The sequence below is a fragment of the Strix uralensis genome, chromosome 1, assembly GCF_047716275.1.
Source record: "Strix uralensis isolate ZFMK-TIS-50842 chromosome 1, bStrUra1, whole genome shotgun sequence".
Lineage (NCBI taxonomy): Eukaryota > Metazoa > Chordata > Aves > Strigiformes > Strigidae > Strix > Strix uralensis.
The window spans coordinates 114,709,793-114,737,686 of record NC_133972.1 but is presented as its reverse complement, the minus strand read 5'-3'; the positions used below and the strand labels follow the sequence as shown (position 1 = coordinate 114,737,686).

The window sequence follows — 27,894 nt, the reverse complement described above, 5'->3', positions numbered from 1 at the left end:
GGTATGCCCTCCGAAAATCTCTAAGTCATTGTGACTTCAGTGCAAGATACTTGAATGAAACATTTCTTTTAAAAACAAAAAATTGTTTTCCTGGTATTTTATGACCATTGTTTATAAATAAGTGTTTAAAAATAAAAACAGTCGGTTTTGCATGTGAAAACCATACACTGTAGCATTTTATTTTTTCAAAAGTTGAAAAGGGGTTCTCTGTTTTCTTTAAATTAATTTCCTCTCTGGAGATGGGGATATGAGAATATATAACTTTAAATTTTATTTTTTAACTGATTTTTAACTAATTGTGAACTAATTTTGAATCAATTTTTAACTAATTCTTAACTTCATGAAGCAATACAGGGCTAGACTGAGCAGGCTGTGACTAATAAACCTACTGTGATTTGCCAGCAGTGCAGCTGCAGCCTGCATGCCTGAGCTTGGTGGTGTGACTGGCAGCAGGGCTTGGCTGGCTCAGCATCCCCCAGTTATCTCCTTCCCTCAGCTGTGGGAAGCAGAAAGCCATCAGCAGCGGCTGAGGCTGTCACCTATGGTTCTCCCTTGCATCAAGCGATCGATGTGTCTGACGGGCAAATACCTTACATTGTCTTTTACACAGATGAACTTGCCACCACTTGACAGAGTTCCAACCTTTTACACCTATTAAGGAAGGAAACAATAATGCTGTCCTCTTCTCTCTAGGGTTTTCTATATGCTGCCTCTCACTGTGTCCTAAATGAATCAAGAAATCAATTTGCAGCCTCTCTGCCTCAGTTAAATCAAACTTATTCACAGTTTCTGCTGAGCAAAAAATATTCAGTGTTTCTCCACAGGTACCTACTGTCACTTTGACAAGATATATCAGAGTCTTGGCCAAAGTTACAATGTCCAAAATGTTTGTCTTTTTTATTTATTTAGCCTTACTTGTTACTTTTTAACTATTTTATTACATTCCCTTTATTAGTATTATTTGTGTGAATTAATTCTACTCCTAGAAACATTGGGTGCTAAATATAACTGCTAAATGAAGTAGAAAAATTTATTTTATTACCAGAAGAACAGAACGTAATATGGAATAAAGTTCCTTTTATTGAAAAATTGTCACTACAAGATGAAATATTACAGTGTTTATTGTGGACTCATAGATATTATAGGCCTGTTAATAACCTAAGAGTTTATCTAATTTTTTTCCATGCCTGCGAATGATTATTCTTTATGGCATAGATAGCATTTTTAGTTTTAATAATACAAAGCCTGAGGCTCGCATGTTTTCTTAAGACTGCATTTATTAATTTAAGAGCCTGAAAGTGAAAGACCTAGTGTAACGTGGCTATGCAGGCTCCCTCAATAGTCAACGGAAAGAGAAAGGCATCTGTGTTTTACTGCACTGTAAGAAAAGTAACTAACATATGAAGTCTAAATCACCGTTTTTCTGTCTAGAGATCCTGACAATTAACCTAAGCTAATAAATTACCTAAAAGACATCTACAAACAGGTCAGATGAACTGCATCCTTAATCTTATTGCAATCACCACAGAAATATTCTATTTTTGAGCAAGTTCTTTCACATCTGAGTTCATATTATTATCAGTGAAGATCAAGGCACATCTTGTTAAATATGTTAGTACTAATTTACATTAAGGAATAGAGCTCACAGTTCCTCTGTTAGATATGTTTTGTATTTTAGGTAGAGATAGATGATTCCAGTAAAGGCAATGAGACCAGAAAAAATATGTTTCCTAGATTAACTAGTTTAAAATAATGTTTGAAATTCTTATCAAACACACTATTTATCTTCTTTATTCAAGTTATTTTGAATTATAAGCACTTTTTAGAAACCATTTGTCTCTAAATTAGACAAGAGGAATAATATTATCCAAAGCAGTTCACATTTCTTCATGTTTTCCAGTATATTAAAAAAAAAAAGTCTTAAGGAAACTTTTTCTCACACATTTTGAATCCCTACTTAACAGAGCTAATTATCATAATGCTTTTCCTGCATATGATTACTATGATTTATGATTAATATGGTCATATCCTCATACTACTATGATATCATACTCTCATATGTAAATCATAAATACTATGTCATAGTGTAGAAAGAAAAGAAACATGTTTCCTTTGGATGTGAAAAAGCATCAAAGTAAAACTGTTTTCTACATTTCCTCACTTTATAGTTTTCTGTGATTTTGTCACATATATATTAAACTCACATTTTTCATGCATTACAGGTGAGTATGATTTCAGCCTTTTACTGACATCAATTCATTCTCCAATAGATTCTGCTACATGAGCCTGTAGGTTCATCCCACTTCCCTGGTTTAGGTATAGTGAGCATTGCTCCAACATACCAACATACTCAGATTTAAAAAAAGAAAGCCTAACAGAACTACAAATTCCTAGAAAACTAAAGTTGCTGTCTGTATAAGGCCACTGAAATTGATCCACCAGAATTTATCTTCAGATATCCTACTGAAGTAGTGTACTTTTTACTCTCTCTGACGTTCATGATTAGTAATACTCAGGAATACAGTCTATCATTTTTATGATACAACATTAGTTGCTGTGCTGCCTTGTTTTCATTTGAAACAAAATGAACTGAATCAGGTTATAGTAGCTCAGACTTAAGCAGTATTTCTCCACTTGGAAATCAGTTATTATTCTGGAGAGGCTATCTAGAAGAACAAAAAAAAAAAAAAAAAAAAAAAATTAAGAAAAGTCAAGGCACACAACAAAAAACACAATGGACAGAAAATCCATGATTTATGATGACTTACCAGTTATTCATATCTTTGAATTATTTACAAATCCAGCGTGTATAATATATTTGGAAAATGTGATTATAAATCTATATTTCAGGGTTTCTTTGAATGATTCATACCTGCAACAAATCCATGCTTGTAGACACTATATTTGGGGGTAAGTTCCTGCTTTAAATTTTCTTTTGTTCTGAGAGAATATTTTCATTTGTGGGAAATAAACAATAATATCTAGCGAGAAAAACTTTTAAGAGAGATCCCAGAGGTACATGGGGGAGGGACTCCAGAGGTATGTGAGTGGAGAAACTATTTGGGTACATGTGGGAGGACTCTACAAGGGACTCAGAGAGACCCCAGGGACCCCCAAGGCCCCATCCCAGACTGTGCACCACACGATGGGGATTGTTGTGCTGACCTGCCTGATCTTCCTCCTGGAGGGCACCATCTCCCCCTTGCAGGTCAGAGGAGTCATGTCACTTGTAAAAATTTCATATAGCTGTGATTAAAATGTTCAGGTAACAGCCCATTTAGTCTCCACACTGTCAAGTTGGTCTTAACCTGTGACAGTCTCTGAGTCTAGGGACTGTTTTCCTGTAATCTCTAAGTGGGAAAAAAATCTTTTCATAAATTGATCACTTAAAAAAATTGTTGAGGTAAAGAATTGAGTCGAATAATATTACATGTAAGGCACCAGAAAATGGGTCTAATTTTATAACATTTACACACTCCTGAAAGTGCGCATATGAAAAGCTGAACAATCAGCACAGTTTATCTCTATGTGACATTTCCAAATGCTATTTATACATTTCATGGGTCAGTCTTTTATGAAAATAGCCATGTACACCAGCTATCTAATGATCTGGCATTTGAAACCAATTCAATTTATATGTTAAAATTGATGTTAGGGGAAAACCAATACACTTACCCCATTTTCGTTCTGTAAGTCTGGTTGTCATCTTAATTTGTCTGGAAATATCTTTTTATTTTCCTGGGGGACCTCATGGGATATAAAGTAGCATAAATCATTCTAGCTCATCTACCACTGGGAATTACAGTTAAGGGTAAATTTTAGTCCAGCCAATATATATCACAGTGATACATAAAAAGAGCACCAGCAATGACCTTAATCTTTTCCGATGGCTATCTGCATCTCATGGAGAAAGACAGAGTGAGAGACCAGCTGTGTGAAGATGAATAGGACAGTAATTGAAACTAGCACTGTTTTCCAATTTGTTAGCAAAGAGGGGGTTTTACATTTTTCACTGTACTGGCACACATCCTCCTCTCCCTTCATTCTTTCCCTCAAGTTTTCTGCAGGCTCCATGGGAAGCTGAGGCACCTGGGAAGAGCGTCATGAGTGTGACCCATTGTCATGGTTCATGGACCCTTGGACAATGGTCTCTTTTTTGTGTTCTTCATCTGAAGGATGAAAGAGAGAAGGATTTTGCAACATTTAGAGAAAAAATCCTATTTCATATCACCTCAAATGTCACGGATAACTCAAAAAGCAACCAAAATTAAGGACTACTAGTCTGTGTTCATCTTCTCAAAAATACGTGCAAAAGCATCAGGGCGCTAAGCAGCTTCTGTAGTGGTTTGCACATTCATAGTCCTCATGCCAATATGTAACACAGAACATGGTTTTGTGTATGAGCATATGTGCTTCTATGACTGTTTTCAGTAAATTTCAAAAAATATGCAGAGAATATTTAGAGTATTTTGTATTATAAAAATTCTTACATGCTGCTGTGTTATGATTTTCTCAGCTTTATTGACGAAATTTGTTGACAGTTTTCTTGAAATTTTCAGAGTGCTTCCAGTCATCCAAAAATCACAGATTAATGATATAAGAACAATTCACATCTTTTTGATTTTGGCTTCCATGTTTAGTCACTATGGGTAAAACTCCTGTGAAGCAAGCTCTGTTCACTTGTGATCACATCCAGCTAACCACAATCCATTTACAAAGCAATATAAGACATATATCCTTGTTTCATCTCCTGATTACTTCTGGTTTGGATATCTAGATCTCATTTAACAATTTCAAATTGTTAAAGAGACAATAATAAAGTTTTCTTTGCAAAGTCTTTTGTTCCTGGTTTTTTCCGACCAGTTTTGACAGATCACATTATCCCCCTTATGAGCTGCAGGAGGGAAAACTTTACCATGTTTCCATGAAATTATTCCCCACATATTCTACATATCCTATTCACCATTCTGAAAAGGTTCTCTAAAGGGAAAGAAGTGTGTAACCATAGTGTCTTTACCATTTGCCAAGCATTGTTTCTTTAAATCCCTTTTAATTTTTGTAATATTTGTATTTAAAGAGGACCCATCAGTTTGGCTACACCATCAGAAGGCTAACAATGAAAAGTCACAACCCTTCTTTATGGTGCATGAGAATAAGGACAGGGCATTTTAAATATTAATATAGATTATATCAAGTATATATTATTGTTACGTTATTATTACATTATTTATATAATAGTATAATATTCTGCTAAATTATTAATAATTATATATTATATATTTGAATATATAATATTGCTTAATACATTTGTAAAAAACAGTCTTAAGCAGAAAACTGCCAAGCAAAATAAAACTTCAAGAACTGTAAATTTCTATTTTATTTACCCGTGTTATTTACCATTGGCTGTCTTAAAGATTTGTAAAATACTGAAAAAGTGTTTACTGTGCAGAGAGATTTTATTCTGGTTAGATTTGAATCAGAATAAATACATAAATACAGTTCTCAGTCACACTGAATCCAGTTATTCTTTTGTTTTTTATAATTTACTCTACTAGGATGTGTTTTGGCTTCCAATATGTCATAATACCATGTAAAAAGTAAAACAAAGATGTTAAGTGACAGCTTACAGTACCTCTAATATTTAGTTAGCAATTTTAAGGTTGCAACAACCGTCATGCATATTGAAAAAAACATAGTGCCAATACAAAAAAGAGATTGTCCTCCACAAATTTAGCATTGCATCAGAATTTATAAACTTTAGAGTTCTCCCTTAAGATACTCTTAGTAATCTTATTCCAGGTATTACAATTCTTTTAGTTCCAGTGTTATATTTGCAAAGTCTTTTACTGAGGTTTTACTTCTTTAATTTTTCTTTTTTTTTCCCAATTGAATATCCTTTATTTTGTTGTCTATTTGAATGTTTCTAATTTTGTTGTCTCAAAATAGTTTGTTTTAACAGTTAGGTCAGTGGCCTAAGAATGGGGGATTCTAATTTATTATCACCTTCCATTTACAAGATCTTCACTATGTTTGTATCCCTGATAAAAAGTCCGAGAGTAATGTCCTGTTGCAAATATTGTTAACAGTTGCATCTTGTTAACAGCAGCAATTGCAATTCCTTTTATGCTACAGGTAATGCAGCTGTGGAAAGGAGACCTGGATCTGTGTATCCAAAGCACAACTACATTCCCAGGTCTGTCGCATGTCGTCTTGTTGACACTGCTCCATCCTCATCAACTTCCTCTGTAATGAATATGTACCTTGTCTAATTTGCAGGGTCTGGAATGAAACCTTCCACAAAACTCAGGATAGCCAGGAGGATACCATGCACACTCTCTGGCTTCTCAATTCATTCATCTTTAGAAACAATTATTTTGCTGGGTTAAGAAGATTGAAAGGATAGATAAACAAGACATTCTGTTACACCTTTCTTTAGCATCATGTAGATTCAAAAGGGCTTGGGAATATAGTTGAAATAATAGCGAAAATATTGAGTGACCATGGAGGAACTAATTTCTACTGACTGTGGTAGAAATCAAGACTTTCTGTGACTTGAAAAGTAAAGCAAGAATAATGATTTTCACCTACAAAAGAATACAAAAATACCCTAATTCAGTATTATCTATTGAATTGTTAGATCTCTTGGCAAAATTACCTGTTTTAAATTAAACCAATTTAATAAATAGCCAAATCTCTCAGATTAAGCTAAACAAGAAGCTTCCAAGTATATTTATAGTGAACATGATGCAAAGACTACAGAACGGAAATTTCACCCCAAAGAGTTATAAAGTATCAAAGCAAATAAAACAAAGGGTAATGATAAAAAACAACAGGTAAATCATGAACATCATTAAAATCTGCCTGTATAGCATATCATATATTGCTCTCTTATTTAAATACCAAAATGTGCTGATATTGTCTGATATTTACTTCAGGTTGGCAATTGTAAAGCATTCTGAAACAGAGAGGCAACATATTGAATTAATTTTTAAAATATTCTACATTTAGCAGTTCTGAATGTAAAATGTGCATTATAATTTCACAAATTACCTAGGTTAAAATAGTTACATTTTTGTTCTAAAAATGCATGGTTTCCATAGTGGATTTGTAATTTTGTTCTTCAATTTTAAGCTACTTTTCTTAGAGTGTTTTGTGGGGAAGTCCGTCTTTCCTCCTCTCTTCTTTACCTAAAAATAATTCCAAGAATGGATTTTCATTGTCTACTAGTTCTTACACCAATGTATTTTTCTATATTCATTTTATGTAAGTGCTTGGTTCAACACTTCTAACAGAAAAATGCTGAACATAGAAATGAATCTTTATAACTCCTAAAACTGAGTCCAGAGATGAATTTTTTGCACCTTAGTGCAAATTTATCCTGGTATAAATGAAAAGTAGCTTATCTGAAGCACATTTGCAACCACAAGTGATTTTAAATTACAATCTATTAAAAATTATATAATCCAAAAGCAATGTAATTCCTACCAGTTTCATACCAAAATAATTTGTAGAAATGAACAAGCTGATGGACATTCAGCATTTTGATGACCAATCAACAGCTATTAAATATCTCTGGGCTATATTCTACTGGCTGTTTCTTGACTACAGTGTAACCGGAAAATTTGAACATGAAAAATAAATTGTAGCTATACCTCTTAATAGAAGGTTTACAAAAGAAACATGCAATACAAATATTGTGATAGTATACATACTGCATTGCTCTTTAAGTATCTTATTTATTAACAAATTGCCATTTTACACTTGAGATCCAACAAAAGTAAAGGCATCCCATTTTTGTGGTCTGAAAGACTTTGCTGTTGCTAGGTGTGGGATTATAACGAAAAATGGAACAGAAATGTGAATATAGAGTTAAGACAAAATCAAAACCAAGAAATTATTGTTGATACAGTAGAATGGAGAGTAGCAAGCCAGGGAGTATTTCTAAGTGTTCCTGTAAAACAAAAGACTTTTCACTCTTTTTGATGTCACTCTCAGAAACTGTAAGCACATTTTAGTGACAATCACTTGCATGAGTACAGATGAAGTAATCGCAAACAGTCTGTCAGAGGTGGGGGTCTTGCAAAAACAGATTGATAAACAGCATGAAAATTTGAATGTGCAAGTTGAATACAAAACAGGCATAGTAAGAGTTTCCTCTGGTAAATGTAACTTAGAAAGTTGGATTTCCACAGCTATAGAAGTTAGTTGGTGGACTCTGAGGAAACAACAAAAGCAGAGTTCTTCTAAAGGTTTTGAATGGCTTATGGGTTTGTCTCTGCATGTTGTGGTTTTTGCACTGGAGATACACAGCTAAATGTTTTAAATTTGATTTTTGAAGATAATAAAAAAAAAAAAAAAAAAGATAAAGATCTTACCTGTGTAACCTCAAGGCCTTCTAGGTTTAAAGAAATGGGTATTGTAAAAGTTGAATTAAGCATCTGATGCAGAGAAGTAGTTCTCCTTTACTTCACTGTTCCTCGCAAAGCTTTAGGAGTTACAGCTTCCTGCCAGTATAAGTCACTTCTGCTTTTAGTTTTGAAAACTCACAGTATGACACTGCTTACTGCATGCTATTTTGGTGCCCTGAGTAAAACTATGAACACAGGCACTTTTGTGCAAAACATCATAAGGCCTCTCTGATGTTCATTCAGAGTTCAGAATTAAAATGCAGAAGGCTCTAGCAAGCAAAATACAAGCTGAAATTTTTTTTCGTAGTGGAAAAATAAAGTACTCCCTTGGCAAGTAACCAAGGTGGTGGGAAGGTAACTCATTTTATGTGAGAGTATTTTGCAAGTGAAAGGGATATATCCTCTGTTTAGAGATTAGTCAAGGAAACAAGTGATCAATTTAAAGCAGTCACAAAAGTTAGTCAAAGAGAGTTTCTAAAGTCTGGGGTTTGCCCACTAGCCTTTTTTTTTACCCAAATAGTTTAGTTCCAAGAACCATAAAATCTTCACGTTGAGAAAAAAACACATGGCTTATGTCCTTACATAGTTTGAGACACATGAAATTAATCCTTTTACTTTTCTTGCAACTGTCTACAGAAGTTAATTTTTGTCTACTAGCTAGTCCTAAATGGTAAAACAACAAACATGACATTTTGTCAGACTTAATGTATCCTGTTAATGATAAAACTGAAAAAAAACCCCACCCTAAAAACTTCTAAAACTATTTTAGATTTTCCACTATGAAATTAGTAGTTTAAGGAAAAAAATGCCTTTAGTTGACAGATTTTTTTTTTTCTCTCATGAAATTGCCTCCTTTAAACAGAAAGATTTAGACATCCTCAGAAAAGTTATGTCTTCCTCCTTCTTCTTCCTCACCCAGTGTAAGAAAATTTAACAACTGTTTCTATGTGAAAACTGAAAAACTCTTGTGTGTGCTTTTGTCACATATTATAACATATTTTTTTCTGGAAAGGAAGGAAAGTAAATTCTGACCAGCCCTGCAGATCTTACTCAGATGTTCAGGAATCTTATGGCCAGAACACAAAATATGGAAAATCAGGAAATGTGATTCTTCAGCATACATAATACTATAAGAAAACATGACTAGGGTTGCCAGGTCAGAGAACAGGAACAGAGCAGAACATAGTCTGCAAAGGAAACAATTCTGATTGATGCATATGGGAGCTCTGGTACCTCAGCTAACATGAATCACTGTTTACTGTATTTATGTCTGGATGTCAGGGGCAAATCAGCTAGTTCCAAATTAATACAAAATCCCCTAATATGTCAGACCTTAAAACTTGAAATGAATGCACTTGAAGTAACACAGGAAAACTGTCCATACATTATGTCCATCTTGACAAGTCAGAAAGCCTTATACTCCATAGAAAAGTATTGTGTACACTGTCTCAGCAGTTGGATTTTTGTGAGGTTATTCAGAATTACTTCTCAGTCTTTGAGGATGATCTCCTGGTAACTTCTTGAGAATTATCTTCTAACTACTTCAGTATAAGTAATATAGTTCCTGTATCAGACTGGAAATGAACACAGAATTTTTCAAATTATATAGTTTCAGCTTTAAGAAGTACATTGACTAATTTTTTTTCTCAAATCAGAGTAAATATGGTAACATTATACAGCTTCTGGTTCTTCGATAACACTGTGGTTTTAGTAATGATTATTTATGAAATTAGATATCAAAACCAAGCCGACAAAGATTTCTTTCTGATGTTCTTACCTCAAGCATTTTTGCCTGTGCTAGCCAAAAAGTAATTTCTTTGTCTAAAACTTGATGTTAGATTTGAGTGAGGGAATCAACATAAACTAAGGTTACATTTTCATATCTTCTGCACTTTTTATCATGCATGTTGGTTGTTTTTTTTTTTTAAGAAGTAGGAATGTTTGGGGAGAGCTGTTATTTAGTAAGAATGGTTACATCCTACTTTTGGTTCATGGTCTGACACCAGCTTTGCACAGGGTGAGGTATAGCAGATGCAAAATAGAAAAATGGGAAGAGGAGAAGGACGCTCTCCTAAAATCTGTGGCAACTGTAGAAGTCTAATTGGAATTCAATGATATGTTATCTTTTACCACCTGGAAAAACAGCTTTTTTACCAATGCTGCTTCTCACTGGCTTTCTAGCGATACAGAATAGGTGACGTTTCATTCACCAAGTCAGAATTAACTAGACATAGGTGTAAGAAAAGGGCAAGATCATTGTTGACAAGATACGCTCATTTACGGAGAATGCTGGATCTTGTCACAGGATGTAATCTAAGTAAGATGTGCTATGTGAAGGGAACAGAAATAAGCAGCAGGAAGCAAATAAAAATAGAAGTTTCTTGGAAATGTTTGTTGAAGAACTGATGAGTTGAACTGACCAGAATAGGAGGGACTTTTGACAAGGTACAGATAGTATGCAGCAATAAGGAAAAAATTAAATCAGTTGTGCTGTCTGCACCTTAAAAAAGAAGTAAAATAAGAAGGCTAATTCACAAAATTATGAGAAAACTTTTCTCAACTGAGAAGAAAACATATGCTTATTCACAGTACAGTGTTCTCATGTGATAAACCGTTTCTGCATCTCTGTCTAAGCACCTGTTAATAACAGGTAGGTTTTTTGATATTAACATTGAAAAGAAATAATTTGGACTGTCACATATAAAGGAAAACAGTTACCCGGTTAGCTCTTTCCTGATCTCACAGACCATGCTATTTACTGCAGAGAGGTATCTCAGTGATATGGTAGCTTTCAGCAGCCACTGTCACCTTGAACGTTGTCACAGCTTCTCTCCAGGGGGGGTTAAAAGCTTAACATCATCTTGCTCCATAGGGGAGACCTGTTGCTTGCTGACAGAAGAATTGGTGGCATAATCAACATGAATGGGCAACCCAGTTCTGAGGGAACACGTGAGGAGTTAAAATCACTGCCTGAGCAAAACCTTACTGGAAGTTTGGAAGAGTTGAGTAAACTTTATTTTACCTAAATGAATAATGAGTTGTCATACAGACACTGGGGACTGAAAGAGAAACTTCAGAATTCCAGTTAAACCAATTGGAGTATTTTCCTTCTTCATTATGTCTGTTGTGATTAAAAATAGGAATTTTATTAATCCAAAAGATATAGCTCAATTAGGTGCTTGCTTGAGAGCAAGAATATGACGATTATGACAATAAAATTGGAATTAAAATCTCTATACAATTTAAAACTTGTTTACTGATAATTCAATTGTAATATGATATCTATTCATTTCTTTTTAAATTATATTTCTCTTTAAATATAATTATTAATCATATTTTGTGGATATATATGTATGTGCTATAATGACTTGAAGAAAGACAGTCCTATGAGTTCAGTAGAGTTAATTATCTTTTTTAAAGGAAAATCTATTCCATTTTCCAGAAACTAAAAGAAAAATAAAGATGGGAAACTATAGGAGTATTGTTTATTTTAAAACAGAATAAAGAACACTGGGAAAAAAAAAAAAAAAGAAGAAAAGATTAAAAAGGGGTCAGTTCTCACTCAGTGAGGGAGATGAATGAGATTCTATCCTCATCTTTGACACTTCCTTAATTGGATAATCTCAGAAAATTTCACTCTCTTGGGTTCATTTAGTGGGACTGTAGGTAAACAGTTCTTCCCTTAATCACTTTCCAGTATGAGGAGAATTCAAATGTAGACAGATCCTTTGGTAAGGACACAAGCTTTTCTTGAAAAATCTTGGAAAACCAAAAGGGGAGACAAACAAAACTTAAAAAAAAATAAAAAAGATGACAGTGAGGAAAAAAAAAAATTTAAAAAAGAACATTTTTAATTATTATTTCATTTATTTGTTGTTTAATTATTCTTCTACTGTGTTTATGGGCTGCATTACCCAAGGCAGGGGTTTAGATGAAATTCATTGATAGGATTTCAGGTCTCATAAAACACGGAAGAAAATAAAAAGACTTCATACCCAAATCAAAACTAGTTTTTTTTCTTTGAAGATATTAATCTCTAGAAAGTGAAAAACAAATTAGTAAATTGCATCTATATTTGGTTGCAGACAATAAGAAGACATGGTTTTATCTATAAATAAATGTGATTATTTTAAAAATAAAACAGTATTAAAAGCTTCATATTTTTGTAAAAAGTTATTAAGTTAGTCAAACATATGCTGAGTTTTATGACAAGATGTTATATAAAAGCAACGTAAGTAAACACTTATCTAGTAAGTCCATTCCTTAGTTTTACAGAGGAGTACATTGCTCCTGTGAACTAAAAGTGGGGGGAAGAGGAGGCATTCACCTCCATATTCGGTCTCTGAATATCATGCAGGTTATGATGCTTTTACACTTTTATAGATCATTGGCATGAAATATGACAAGATCAAGTTGTATTCTTTGGTTAGTTTTATTTTATATATGGTATTTCCAACTTTCAAGTAACAGTTTATAACCTTTGCAAATATATCACGGAGAAAACAAGGTAGGTTATTCAAATATTGATCTGATATCAGAGTAAGTTGAATTTACTCAGTGAGGGACAGGGAGGGAGAGGGACAGCACTCAAGGTTTCAAGAGGGATGATTCTCCCAAATCACCTATACCCAAATCATGGCTCTTGTGTTTGGAATAGGCATCTGAAATTTGCATGAAGCTAAGCAGGATTATTCCAGGCTAGGTAAGTAGCCAGCACAACTCTGCTAAAAGGTGGAGAAGGCATTGTGAAAACAGCAGCACTGGGGTATGAACAATATCAATGAGAGAGTTCATAATTTCTTCATTCCTGGGGACTCAATATTGAATTTTGAGGCTTTGTGTTGGACTTCTTTTATTGATGGGATCTTTGTAATTTCTAGACGGACTTTTTATGGGCCTTCAGATATGCAGCTTTTCCCAAAGCAAGTCTTACCTGTTACTACTTAAAGGAGGTACAGCTCAGAGAGGAGCCAAGTGGAACCAAGAAGAGGAAGGAGAAGTGGGACTTGGAGGACTGCATAGGTTGAAATGCAGTATTTTTTGTGCATTCCTGAGCAATATCTTGGCACTATACAGAGTAAATATACTATGCTGAATGAAAGCATTTTGTTAAATAAATGTGTTTTTTTCCCCTCCACTTCTTTAATAATTCCACTGTAACTAAAATTCAGTTGCCACTAAAATATGTTACAAATTACACCTCTGGAGTAGAAGTTAGAAGCTATTCATGAAACAGTGTAAATATAAAAATGCATGGATTAATCTACAGTACCAGTGAGACTTTTTTTCATGGAATTATTGGGAAACAGTTTCAAAATCTCGTTATATCTTATTTGTTTCAATATTTAATGATCAGCTGGAGTGGTTTTGTATTTTTCCCATGATTCTGTGGTTTGTGTTATGAAATCCTTTTTTTTCCCCTTTTTTTTTTTTTTTCCCAGAAGGGAAAGAAGTTTAATGAATTGCAACAAAGTGTAATTACTTAAGATAAGTGTGTATTTAGTAGTATATGTGAAAAGTCTGTGGAAATTGTGCATATCCTTCTTAATTAAAAGAATCTGAATATTACACTGTAATCAAACCTTTCCAAAGATGGTTCCTTTCTCTTTCCTTTCCCCTTTCCTTTTCTTTTCTCAGTGAATATTGTTATGATAGAATATATTGTGTTTGAAAAATAATATGCAGACACCTCATTATCTTTTCGTGTTTATATTCCCATCACAAGATACAATCAATCAGAGCAAATTCAGAGCAGAAAAATCTTCAAGATGATTCCCTGAAGGAATGGAGTTCCCTTATTCTCTTACTGTTACACACTGTTTAGATATAGATTGAATGAAACTGAGGATGTCGTCTTATCTCTGTCTTTAGACCAAGGTCTCATGCTGATGATCACATCCTAAGAGCCTGAATTCAGCTGATTTCTGTAACTAGTTCATATTCACCCACCTGTCTCCTGCAGAGAGGACAGCAGTTGTTATTAGATACAGGTCATATATAGTGCAAGTCAGAATTCAGTCATGAATTATTATAAAATATGCTGAAGAATAATAAGACAAATATTTCTTTCCATTTAGTTAGCTATGTAACCCTCATATACTTTTTGACATACATGATCAGTCTACTACAAATGTTAGAAGGCTGTTCTGCTCATTTACATGTAGAAAAAAATGAAGCATGAAGGTAGAAGAAATATTAGAAATACTAAATGCAAGTTCATGAAGACCAAATCTATAGCTGTGACTGATCAGCTCAGTGATCTGATGCATTATAACCTCTCAGTCTAAAAACTAGTGCAGAGATCAGTACGAGAATGGATATAGAGATTACAAGGCCAGGTCAGCCTAATTTGGAAAAGATTGTTATGCACAAATTTCAGTGGCAGAAGAATAACCCTGTTGGATTAGTTCAACAGATCTAAATGACGTATTCCAAATTTAGAAATGTCAACATGTTGTTGATATTTTTTTTAATTAATCCCCATGACATTTCCATTCCAAAAAATGAATGAAATTAAATAGAACAAAATAAAATAAAATTAAGGATTCCTGTTTGAAGAATTTCATAATGTCAACATTTCATCCCATGTCCCACCAGCAAAGCCTAAACAATAGCTTGGAAGACAACCGAGAAAAGTGAAAAGCCTTTGAGATGAGCTGCTGGTTAAGGAAAAGATCCAAATCTCATTCCTCCTGCAAAGAGGGAGAGGAAAGCAGAAGGCCGAATTTTTTTCTTTTCCTTAATGGGCGTTAAGGATCACATAGGACAAGGTGCCTGCCCTCACTCTATGCTCCATGGACCAGCCCTCATCTCTGCATTTTATTGATTTCTAGGTACAGCATAGGGGAAAAAGAGTGAGACAATTATTTTGAGCTTTCTGGTTTCTCGAATGAAAAAAATAGGCTTTTCAGTTACACCCTGAGAAAAAGTTTTTCAGCCAGTAAAAAAGTAATTAGAAGAACCTTGCTCTGTTCCACACTAATTCCTCCTCCCCTCTTTTTTTTTTCTTTTAAGGAATTCCCCCCTCTTTTTATTTGTTGTTCTAATTCAGGGGGAAAAAAATTAAGGGAAAAGAGAATTCTTTTTTTTGCAAATTGTGTTTTGCATTGAGGCTTAGAGGTAGAATCTTGACACAAAAGAAGTTTATAGAGTTTACAGTTGCATTCTGGCCACAACAATTTAACTTCAATTTTCATTATAATGACACTAATCCTAACTTGTTTCCTTTTGTTTTTACCTAGAGGGTGTATGATTGCTTGCACCATATTAATACCTATCACACACTGAAAGGATTGCTGGTTTAGTTAAATAAAATAATTATTTAAAAATAAATGAAAAAATAAATTTGTGTTTAAAGCATTTTACCCTCCCAAAAAGAGGGCCAAATTAATAACTTCAGCTGAAATAATTCACTCTACCTTCTGTAAAATATCTGAAATCAAGCTTATACTGTGATTTATTTTTCTGTATTTCTCACTGTAATATCTACAGTGAGATTCTCCTATTTACTATCTGTGTACAACTGTAAGTATTAACAGCATGTTCTGTCTAAAAAAAATTTTAAAGTTGCACTAAAATCATTGGAAACCCTAAAGCAATCAGCAGATCAGTTTATGTGAGCTAAACATCCGAATCCTGAATTTTTCATAAACAATATAATTTTAATTTTTTTTTAAATGCTACCATAGTTGTTATTAAAGAGTTAACATAGCACTGCCTAACAGAGATTTATAGATGGTATAAAGTAAGTCCGTCCTATCTTTAAAAGTCAAAGACAGGTCAGATAGATAGTACTGAGTAACTGCTGCTTGTAAAATGCTCCTATTTGATCTGTGAGCAGGATGAGCAGATGTAAACTTATCTAGCTTCATTGACTGCTGTGTAGTCTACACCAATTAGACCAGCTGAAGGCCCTGAGATGAATGCTACATGAGTAACAGCATGGAAACGCATTGACCTCTAAGAGTCAGAGGCACAATCAACCAACAAACAAGACTTTGTGTGATAAAATCTGAGGAGAAAAATCAGCCTAGTTACATTGAGATATTTTATAGTAAACTAAAAATATTCACAAAGGCACTTACTTTTAAAACCATCATCTGCATTTTACCATTTGGTACCAAGAATATAAGATGTTCACATGGAATTAATTTTTATGAATGTGTATTGTTAAAGAGCTTTACCCACCAAAGAGAGAGGAAGGGATATATGTGTATACTTAATAGTGGTGTATCAAAAGATCACTGAAAATACAGTAAAATGATAAAGATTTTAAGATCTTCAATTTATTTTTTTTTGGGGGGGGGGGGGGAATGCTTTTACAAAACAGTAGAGAATAAACAGTTAAGCTGTGTAAAGATGGAGAAGCTATCTTGTGAGAAACTATGTGCCAGTTACTGGAGAAAAGACAAGAATCAATGGACAAAAAAAAAAAAAAAAATTGAGAGAAAAACAGTCAGATCTCTTCTTCACAATTATGCAGAAATCTAGCCAAAATTAAATATGTTGTACATGCAGTAAGTAGGAAGGGGGGAGAGTGCAGGGTAGACTGACTATCCTAAACTAAGAACATCTAGTTCATTTTTCCAAGAATAGACCAGCTGGAGAAACTGTAACTAGATCAGCTTGGACACTAGCCAGGTGGAGGACCAGTTTTTCTCGCAGTCAGGAGAAAGGGGAGAGCCATCTATGAGAAGCACAGCAAGGTCTCTGAGAGATGAAGATGTGGGTAGCCCAGGAGCAAGGTCAGCCCTGCCTTGGGTGCTGGCCAGCTCACCCGCCAGATGGCCAGATGGAGAACAGCTCGTGCAGCGGTCAGGCCACTGCCTTCAGGAGCCATCCCACCTCCTGTGCAAACAGCAAGGCTGTGGAGTTTCACATGGGGAAGGAGGCTGATAAGAGAAGGAACTATCATTGCCACTGGATGACTCTACTCTTTAGAAAGGGTTAGGGATTCAGGAAGCTAATTGTAGCAATGATGCAACAGAGGCACTTGAATTTTGTTGTTTGGTACAAAACACTGAAGCTCTACTTTCTATTTTTGACCTTGGTCAAATATCTTGTCTCTTGAAGTGCAAAAGAAATACAGTATTATTTACTCAAATTTCCCAGAGTTTTCAAGATCACCAGTGACATTTATTATAGACACATTCTCAAATTTGTCTGATCCTAGAGAACTTAAAAGTAGCATTTGTATTATTATTGCTATTAAATGAATTAAAATGTTTGATCTTTATTTCACAGGGGAAAAAATGAAATATTTTTCTGTGTTCATGTAAGATAAAAAGTCTGGCATAGCTTTCATTAGTTTAGTACTGTAGTTTATTGATGTTACTGTTGTTCTAATTCCTATATGACAAATTGAAATAATGCTTAAATTGCAGCCCCAAAATAGTAGATTTGACCGTTAGGCAAAACTTTTCTCTGTGTCTTGGTTTTTCATATGTGAATATTTTATAATCTGTAGAGGTTAAATCTTCTTTTCTCTTCAAAAGAAATGCCATGCCTCTATCCAAATGCAGATTCAAAATATTAATGTTTACACCATAAAACTGTGAAAAGAGACATGAGATAATGGAAACTTGAGTTAACATGTCTAGAAACTGAGATCCAGAAGTGATATATATGTAGCTTCTTTCACAGGTACCAATGTACCAAAGGTACCAAAAGACAGGGACATCTCCCTGGTTACACTTTTGAGCTTGTGTGATTGTATGTATCCTCATAAAATTGGTCTATTTTGCAATAAAATGACAGACTTCAGAGTAGCGATATGTATAGCTCTTTATCTTATCCCTCATCTCAATCTCAGTGGTGAGTGCTGTATGCGTTATAAAGCTAAACGTGTCCTGGTATGCAGGGCCCCTATATGGTGTGGAGGATGATTTAGTGATGGATGTTACCTGACTGGAGTATGGAAGATCACTGGTATGAAGAGGAATATCAGAGCTCAACTTAATAAACAGTATACCCATAGCTATACAGTTCTGCACCACATTATATGGACTTGCCAGCTTGGTTTCTGTGCTGGTTTTGTCTGGGATACAGTTAATTTTCTTCATAGTAGCCAGTATGAGGCTATGTTTTCAATTTGTGCTGGAAACAGGGACATTTTCATTATTGTTGAGCAGTGCTTAGAGAGAGTCAAGGCCTTTTCTGGCTCTCACACCACCCCACCAGCGAGGAGGCTGGAGAAGTTGGGAGGGGACACAGCCAGGCCAGCTGACCCCAACTGACCAAAAGGAAATTTCATACCATATGACATCATGCTCAGCTTATAAAGCTGAGGAAAGAAGAAGGAAGAGGGGGACATTCAGAGTGATGGCATTTGTCTTCCCAAGTAACAGTTATGTGTGATGGAGCCCTGCTTTCCTGGAGATGGCTGAACACCTGCCTGATGATGGGAAATAGTGATGAATCCCTTGTTTTGCTTTGCTTGTGTGCATGGCTTTTGCTTTACTTATTAAACTGTTTCTATCTCAACCCATGAGTTTTCTCATTTTTACACTTCTAATTCTCTCCCCCATCCCACTAAGAGGGATTGAGCAAGAGGCTGTGTGGTGCTTAGTTGCCAGCTGGATTTAAACCACAACAGTTTCTTCCAGCATTGGTATCTCCATTTTATCATTTTCACAGAATCATAGTTTCCCAGTGAAGTAAATTCTTAAATCCAAATATTGCTTCAGATCTTTGCTACCATCAGTCTGGACTGTATTTGTTATGAAGAAAGCAGCAATTTCAAGATTTACAGCTCATTAGTTTAAACTATGTTACAGAAAACAAAACCAAATGGCATATGCCATTGTAAAATCTGTCTTGTCTTACAAATACACTCCAGGCCTGAACTGGAGAAAATATTTTCTGCATAGTCCCCCACATGGCTCTGTATTAATTGAAAAAATATCTTCTATGCTGGAGTCTACCAAGACAATCAGTTAATCTGTTCTATTGCCAGTGACTTGTTGGCTGACTTTAGAAAAATTAATCAGTCAGTCTGTGATCTTGTAAATCAACTTCAAGCATCTTCTTAGGACCATCTCTTTCAAGAAAGCATGAATAGTCTTCCTCCTTAGTAGAATGATGTCATTGCTTGTAACGGGCTACAGGCTTTGTGTTAATAAAAAAAACACATTCTCTAGGACTTACCAGGGTTTGTCGAGACTCACCTCTGAAGATCTTTTTGAGTTTGTTTAATCATAAAAGCAATTATCCAATGATCAGATTAATAATTATGTGATTTCATTTTATCTTTGTTTAGCTTTATAAAAATGTGTAACTATGTATACACATGCATATGTGTTTGTGTGTATAGCTATATACATTTTGGTAGCTGCTTGATATTCGTATTAAACAGCTTTTTGGTGTAGAATTAATTATCTATGGCCCTGGAGTGAAATGCTGCATAGAGGAGGGGAGCCACAAAGCAGAGGCCTTAAAATTTTGGGCATAGGATGGTACCAGAGATGAGATACTGCTGTTTATGAAAAGAATACAACCTGATAATCTGAGTAAACATGTAAACCATAGCATATATAGTGCATTTAGATGTGACGTGGTCCTGCAGACCAGGAAGAATGTAAAAAAAGAACGTACTACAGATGTAAAAAAAATCGCCTCAGGCAGTGAGAGGGAAGATGCTATCCATATCAACATTTAGCACCTTTCAGTAAAGGGCTAGGGATGCTGAAATTTCAATGTACAGTTTCCCTCAACCCAAACTGAAGCTGTTGACCTCAGCACCCATCAGGACACTAGAAGTGGTGAACACTTCACCAAAGAAAAAGGGAGCATACCAGGCTATTTGAGCATATTAATTTTAATTGTATGTATTTTGAACTACAACTTATTAAGAGGGTAATTGGGCCAATAAATATTATTTCATTAGACTCTAACTAGAGCAACAATTTCTTGATTTTGAAGACAATGTCTGTTTGTTGGGCTTTGTTCATAACAAGATTTGGGAGTAATTAATTCAGAGGAATCCAAGAAGCCGACTCTACAATGTAGATGCACCAAACTGGTAGCACAAGTATTCATGTACCACAGTGTTTCAGAATTTGAGATTCTGTGTTCATCAGATGAGTTAATGTTTGCCCTATGTCATGAAATTTTTGAGATTTTCAAGCAAAAAAGTAAATGTTTGTGTGCAGTTATTTACATTGTTCAGCATTCTGAACAAAGCAGAAAATTATTTAGTATACACACAAACATACACAATCTAGATAATAAATGAAAAAGAGAATGTTGCTTTCTCATTTCAGTTAAGATATTCAAGAGAAAATTTAAGAAGATATTAATAGCTTCAGTTTTGCAATCTCTTCGTAGGTCAAAACATATACTCTGCATGTTCAATTATTAGAAGAAAAAAGTAAGCTTCATTAATTTAGTAAACCTTAATCTGATTATTTTAATCAATAAACTAAGTTCTACAAAAAATGGGATGCACGCAATGTATCACATCAACTGATTGAAGTAAAAATTGTTATTTTCTCCTGATTCATAAAACTTTCTGGATCCTATGTGGTTTAAACATTAAAATTCTAATAATTCTTCTTTAACACAGTAAATAAATTTGGCTTGTAGTCTAGTAATGATATTTCCCATGAAAGTTAGACAATTTTGTCCCTAAATGCCCAAAGAATCTCTGATGCAATCATCACAGATAAATTTTTCTCAATTATTTTTTCTAACTACCCAGCTAGAGTGGGTATGTACTGTATTATATGCCAGTAGGACTATATCAAAAAGGCCATCTTCAACAAAAGTAGAAACAAAGTATTCAGAATAATATCCTAAGATTCATCAAACAAGGTAGTAAGGCATTCTCATCTTCTGCTTTTACTGTCACATAACACAAAATTTACACATTTTAACTTAGTAGTTTTTTCAACCTAAAATTTTACAATCATCTTAAAATAAGCAATATAGAAAGGGAATGTAGAACTGCTCAGAACATAATTTGTAAGTAATAAAATTAACATTCCCTATTACAAGGAATAATATTAATTCTCTAGAGGTCAATTACAAGACATTTCATTTTTAGTTGTATTTGACTTTCTGCCCTTTTTGCTTCTAAGGCCAATACATTGTCACAACCAACTCACTCTTTCATATTACATCTTTGTCACTTGATTTTATTTCATAAATCCTTCAAACTACTAGAAATGTAATTCTGTAAAAATTAAGGGCACAGTTCAAGAAATAAATTTATTCTGAAGTGCTACCCCACTAGGTTAATAATATTATTAGTTTTTCATATTATGTGTAGTCATGTCTAGGAGACTGTAACAAATAGCATTTTCATAGTGTTAGGTACTGTACCTACAGAGAAAAGAGTACATTCCTTCATCCAAAAAAAAAATGTAATCTAGGTATTTCAGTGAAAAATAAGAGGTTCTGCTGTTTTTTTTAAAGGTTAAGTCTGATATCCATAAATTTAAAAAATAATTATTCATCTGTATATGATCTGTTCATTTTAAGCATAATCAGGAAAATATCAGAAAATAGATATTTCTATCAACAGTAAAAATAAATCTTTCAAAACTTTGTGTGCTTAGACCAGAGCACTTTCAGTTCAATGAACTTGTCATCTTTGAGTTGTCCAGTATCTGTGAGTCTGAAAAGCTGGAGATTTTCCAAGAGCCTATGTTTTTATAAGATTTTGAATATTCTGCTCAGTGACTCTATCAGATCAGAAACACAGAATTTCTGAGATCTCATCTTGTGTGTCTTGTCATTCAGGAAGTACAGCTACGAGTACAAATGAAAACTAGAAGTTTAGATTTTCATGGATACTTTTAAAAGTAAAAACTTGTGGATCTGTATCTACTTTGTATTCAGTTCTTCATTAATTCAAATTATTTTCATTGTCTGTAAGAAAAAATAAAAGTTATCTAGGCCTTTTATACACATAAAATGCATTTTGAATGTATTTGACTGCATTTCTACTATATTGGTCACTTATGGAGATTTACAAGCTATGTTATTCATAACTTAATGTGATTTCCAGCCTTCTTTATCTAAACTGTAATAAAATTAACAGGGATGACCACTTATAATCATCTTTAAAGAAATTTGTGCGTGACCATGGCTTCCTCTGAGAGTTTATGTCCATGACTTTCAAGTTACTTAAGTTATGTTCAGCAGAAAGTTGGAATAGATCCAGTATCAGTACAAAAGTCATTGGAGAAATGTTGGAATAGCAGCACGGGATGTGGCCAAATTCTAGCTCGAATAGGAGATAGTCTTCAACAGTTGGTAATGTTAACCTGGTCCAGGAAGTTATAAAATGCTGTAGTAAGTGATTGTGGGATAACATGATTCCCACTTTTTCTGAACTATCCATTTCAAAATCCTTATCAAATCTTTACGTTTCAACAACCTTATCTTGAAGACAAAGAAAGGCAAAAAACGTTTCCTATGGAGTAGCATAGATCTGGAAGAGAGCTCAGGTTTATCAGATGGTGGTAATACTGCACATAACCCTGAATAACTGAAATCTTTCCACAAAATAAGTAAGTTGAAAGTATGTGTCATGATACCCACTATGGGGTGGGTGAGGGACTCTGCTTGGGCACAAGGGCTGGTTAGGCTGCACTTTATGAAGAAATGGAGAACAAGTTAAGATCTGAGCAAATAGCTCCAGCAAAGTTCTGGTATGTACAGAAATGATAACTCAAAAAATTTGGGTTGACAATTGTTCTATTTCTAGTTTTTGGATCAGGTGAATGAGCAGTACAGGGATTGGAGGGATTTCCAAGCCTGATGTAAAGAAAGTATCAAAAAGGTGCCTTGCCTTATACTAAAAATCTCTTCATAATGAAAGGTTAATCCACATAGTTTTCTAAAGTATAGCTAAAAAGAAATAAAAAAATAAAAAAAGTATTACTCAGCTCTGTGTGGAAAAGTAGTTACTAGGAAAGAGCAACACCATTAGATATGCACTACAGGTATCTCCAAATGCTAGTAGGTACAAGTTTCTGCTCAGGATAACATGGTAATATGTTGTAATTTTTTGTTTCTTTTTTGCCAGGCTTGAAAGTTGTTGATGGAAGCAGATTATAAGGAGTACTATTCAATCCACCAAATTTATGCAGAGTGAGAGAAATAGTAACCTGTTACAAGCTAAGAGACAACTATACAATAAAAGAAAAAAATCAGCTACGTAGTAAAATACATTGATATGAACTATAACGATATTAAATTGGAAGGTTGAAAGTGGGTAATTATTTTTAAATACGACACCAAATTAAGGAACAGTTGGTATTTGCAAAGAACTGATGTTAAAGTTCATTATTATAACCACTGGCAATATTGTATCTTATAATAAGCAATATATTAGCACAAAATACTGTGGGAGCAAAAGGAAACCCATGTTAAAATAGAGTTTTAAGGGCAAAAAACTGCCTTGATTAATGTTAATTGAGATCTTAAAAATATAGTACATACCTTAAATAATCTAAAAAAGTCACACTTTGTTCATAAAAAAGAGAAAGTAAAAATAACGTTCACCAAATTCTCTGAATAAAAAAAGCATAAAGAACCATGAGAGTGGCACCTTATTATGTACTGCTAAGTGGGAAACAGCTTCTCACATCTTCAATGGAGCAGATGACAAACATCATTATTGTGAACATCAATATCAGCATCTAAGTTACATGCACATTTGAACAGTGCAAAGGTACTACTCCCAGTGGGAGATGTCACTGCCTGCTGCTAGCCAACCAAGGAAAGGAACGACGTTTCTTGTACCCTGTTGTAAATATACTGTTTTGGAATCAATGGGCCATTCAACAGAGACGTTAAAGGAAAGATATGAAAACGTAAACCAGTAGAGTATTTAGCTTATAGCACAGGTAGCTAATATATGAAACAGGAAGAAATTACTTGCCAGAAAACAAATACACAAACAAAACCTCCAGAAGAATTTCTGGGGAAAAAAAAAAAAAAAAAATCAATGTAGAATGTGTCCTAGCCTCATTAACTCTGGGGTAGATCCAAGGGCAGGGGAGTAGTTGTTTTGTTTTGGTCCTTTTTTAATATTTTTTTCCTAGAGTTAAGGACTGTCAGAAGCTGGAAGACTAGATGACCTTTGAGAAAGAAGTTCTGATAGTCGTCTACCTTGATCCTCCCTCCTTCTGCCTTTTTTTTTTTTTTTTCCCCTACCACTGGTTTACAATGAAGACATTATCTTGAGAAGGTATGTGCCTTCATTTTGTTGATGAGAGTGGCAATGTATTAAGTACATATGTTAGGAAGACAGATAAATAAAAGACCTGGAATTACAACTTTTGAAACTCTAGGCTACTGTTTGGAAAAAAAACCCAAAACACATTCATACAATTAGAATAAAGACACTGGAATTTTCCCAGTTTACATTGAACAACATCACATACTTGCACATTTGTGCAAGGTTTTGGATCATTTTTTCTAGGCATTTAAAATATCTTCTACAGCTTGAACTTGACTTCATAGTCCCAAGTTTGTGTTTTAATATTGCTGCTTATTATACTTATATTTTATTTGTTCCTTTCCTACCTTCTAATAAAGAAATTGAATCTACAAGGATAAAAAAGACAGGAGGGAAAAGACTTACATGCTGTAATTCATATGAAAGTGCTGTAGTGGCTCATTTAGATATAGTTTTGACATATGGGCTAAATTAAGACTTTAAATAGTGCAATACATCTTTTAATGCAAAAGAAATAGTATAAATGGGATTCAATTAATGAGCGGAAAATGTAAAAGACATTCTGGAAAACCTATAAATTGCTTACTAAAATAAACCAGAAAAATTAATAGATAATGACTCTTGCAGCTCACTGTCATGTCCTCTTAACCACAACATCCATCAGAAAAAAAACATGCTTACACCCACTTATTGAAGCTGCATGGGTGAACACTCTGATAAGGATAATTGAAAGTCTCTTAAATGGCCAACACAGAGTAAAGCAGGACTTTGGATAAAAAAAAAGTTAAACCTTCCAGCCCCATGTGTTCCCAGGTGACTCCCTGCTTCTGTATTAACAAAGAAGCATCTATCAGCAAGCTCCTGATCCTCAAGGTGAGGGCATGGCTTCTGATCCCTCCTCCTGTGCTTCAGTGAGGGTCTGCCTGCCTCCCAGATTGCTCCTCCTGCATGAGGAAATGGCCTGCAGATGGATGGTGGGGAAATGCCACAGCAGGCAGCCCCGCTGGAAGGGGAAAAGCACAAAGAGAGGCAGGGAAGGGTCAGGTCTTTGCCGCAGTTCACTGGCACTGGAGTGACAGTTTTGCTTCCCCAGGGCCAGGGAGGAGGGGCACAAGGCAGCAGGACACATTTCTGTGTGTTTAGCCACGAAATGATTAAGACAACAGAAAGTTTTATTTCCTTTCCAATAACTGTTGATGCCACCACTATTACCATTTTCTGAGATAAATAAACTCACTTCAGGCTTCAGCATTTAATTTCGTGCTTACAGAGGAAAAACTGATGAGGTGTTGTGATTATTTATATTACTGCTGTGAATGATGACTTTAGCACTAACATCCCAACCCAATGTATAGTTCTGCTTTACATGGTACAAAAGCTACATGTGATAGTTACCATATCATCTTTTATTAGTGACCTACCATTTAGCTCCTCAAAGAACAGCAGAATTCTTTTTTCTTTCCTTTTTTTTTTTTTTTTTGACAGGTATGTACAATGCAAACTATTATTTCTGTTCTTTGATCTACTTGTATTAAGATTTTTTCTTGTTGCAGTGTTTTTAATTACTTCTAAGATAATATAGCCAAGCATGCATCTAATGCTCTACCACTCTTAGCAGTGCCTCAGACCTCAATGAACAGTTTCATATTATTATTTATTTTATCTGGTTCCTGCCATAACTACAGTTCTAGGGTGGGTTGTTTTCTCCTATTTTCCTTCTTGATGGTTATCATACACATGGTACTCTCTGATTATCCTTTCATATGTAATTTACTGTTTCCAAGGTTGTTAGAGTGCTCTCATTTATTGTCCACAGAGTAGCTTCTCTGTGTCTTCAAACATTTCTAACTTCTTTTCCCCATTAATTCTTTTTCCAGTTCTGTTTTACCTACACACTGTTAGAAATGGTCATGCACTGATATTTCAAAGAGGGACAGGAGAAGACAGAAATTAACATCAATAGAAGTAAAACAGGCACAATACGTCCTACCTTCAGGCTGCAAATAGAGGAAGTTTCATTGGAGAGGAAATGTAAGCTCTGGCCTTCAGTAAGCTTCCAATGACAAGAAACATCGATATCTTTCTTCAAAGCATTTCAGATTTGACAAACTCATCTTTTCACTGAATTTCTCTTAAGCAGAAATGTTCACATCATTTCTAATCATTTTGTAAGACCTGTCACTCAGCTACAGTGGGCATTGCTGTTGTTTTAAAGTGATGGTGTCTTTGACAGGGAACGCAAGGGAAGCTACGGGGAGGGCAGGGGTGATGTACTTCAACAGTGATACTGGAGCAAGTTTACAAATTTAGAGAGAAACATGGCAAATTATAAATCTGTGCTGACATTTTTGGATATATCATCATCTGGAGACAGTACTATCAGAAGTTAAACCACTCCTGATAAGCCTACAGAAACATGGACATATGGAGGTCTTTATGTGTACATACTGTTTCTGTGTGCTATAAATATCTATGCTTTCTGTTTTTTTCCCCCGTACCTTTTTCTCTAGAGGAAAGACTATGAAACCTGCACCTTAGGTATATTTCCTTTCTTATAACTGCACACATTCACAGCTCTGAACCTTTCTATCTGTAGTTTATCATAACCTGTTCAATTGTCTTACTTTGGTTACAATTTAATAATTTTATATATAAATCAAAGATGCATTTCTCTGTTTGTTCTGGGAGTTTCACACAGCTAAATTATATCAATATTTAATTTGGTCATTCACACAATCCCAGGGATAAACAGTACAATGATTTAGATAGAAGTTGGCAGTGTGGCAAAATGTGATTGAGAGCAAATATTGGAGTCAGACTCTTGAATGCAGAGGAAAAGCAAGCTGTTTTAAAGGAAATCAAAATATTATAATGAGGGTAACATTTTAAGAAAATGGATAGAGATAGATAAAGAACATTACATCTGAACATTGTTGAAACACCCAGGCAATAAGATGATATTTTAGATAGGACAATTGTTCCACAGAATATTTTGAAAGACTTACTCGGATATTGTGGTGTTTAATAAAGAGCAGTTTAATCAAGATAGGGTGGTGTATTACAGTATATGATTTTTTTTGATATATTGAAATCTGTTAAGAACATAGTATAAAGGAAAAGAAAAAAATGAAGGAATGAGGTAAAGTATTCACCATGATCATCATAGGTAGGACAAAAAAATAATGAAGATCTTTCTAAGCAAGAGAGCATGAGAATAGTTATCAGGGAGAAAAAATGAGTGAGAATAGGTAAGTGTTATTTCTTGGTTATAAAATAATAGGCATTGAGATAGGGGTG

General features: G+C 34.5%; 1 protein-coding gene across 11 annotated transcripts in view; it reads right to left on the bottom strand.

Moving 5' to 3' along the window:
• Positions 1 to 27,894, bottom strand: part of CDH19 (cadherin 19) — a 125,411-nt gene that overhangs the window by 64,858 nt on the left and 32,659 nt on the right. For 2 of the 11 annotated variants that reach the window (XM_074877611.1, XM_074877583.1), the window contains exon 1: positions 8,376 to 8,481. The exons of 8 other annotated variants lie outside the window; for them this stretch is intronic. The gene's annotated coding sequence lies outside the window, so the exon portion shown is untranslated. Of the gene's footprint in view, positions 1 to 7,050; positions 7,076 to 8,375; positions 8,482 to 27,894 lie in introns of those variants that run through there. One more of the 11 variants, XM_074877602.1, reaches the window with a different exon arrangement.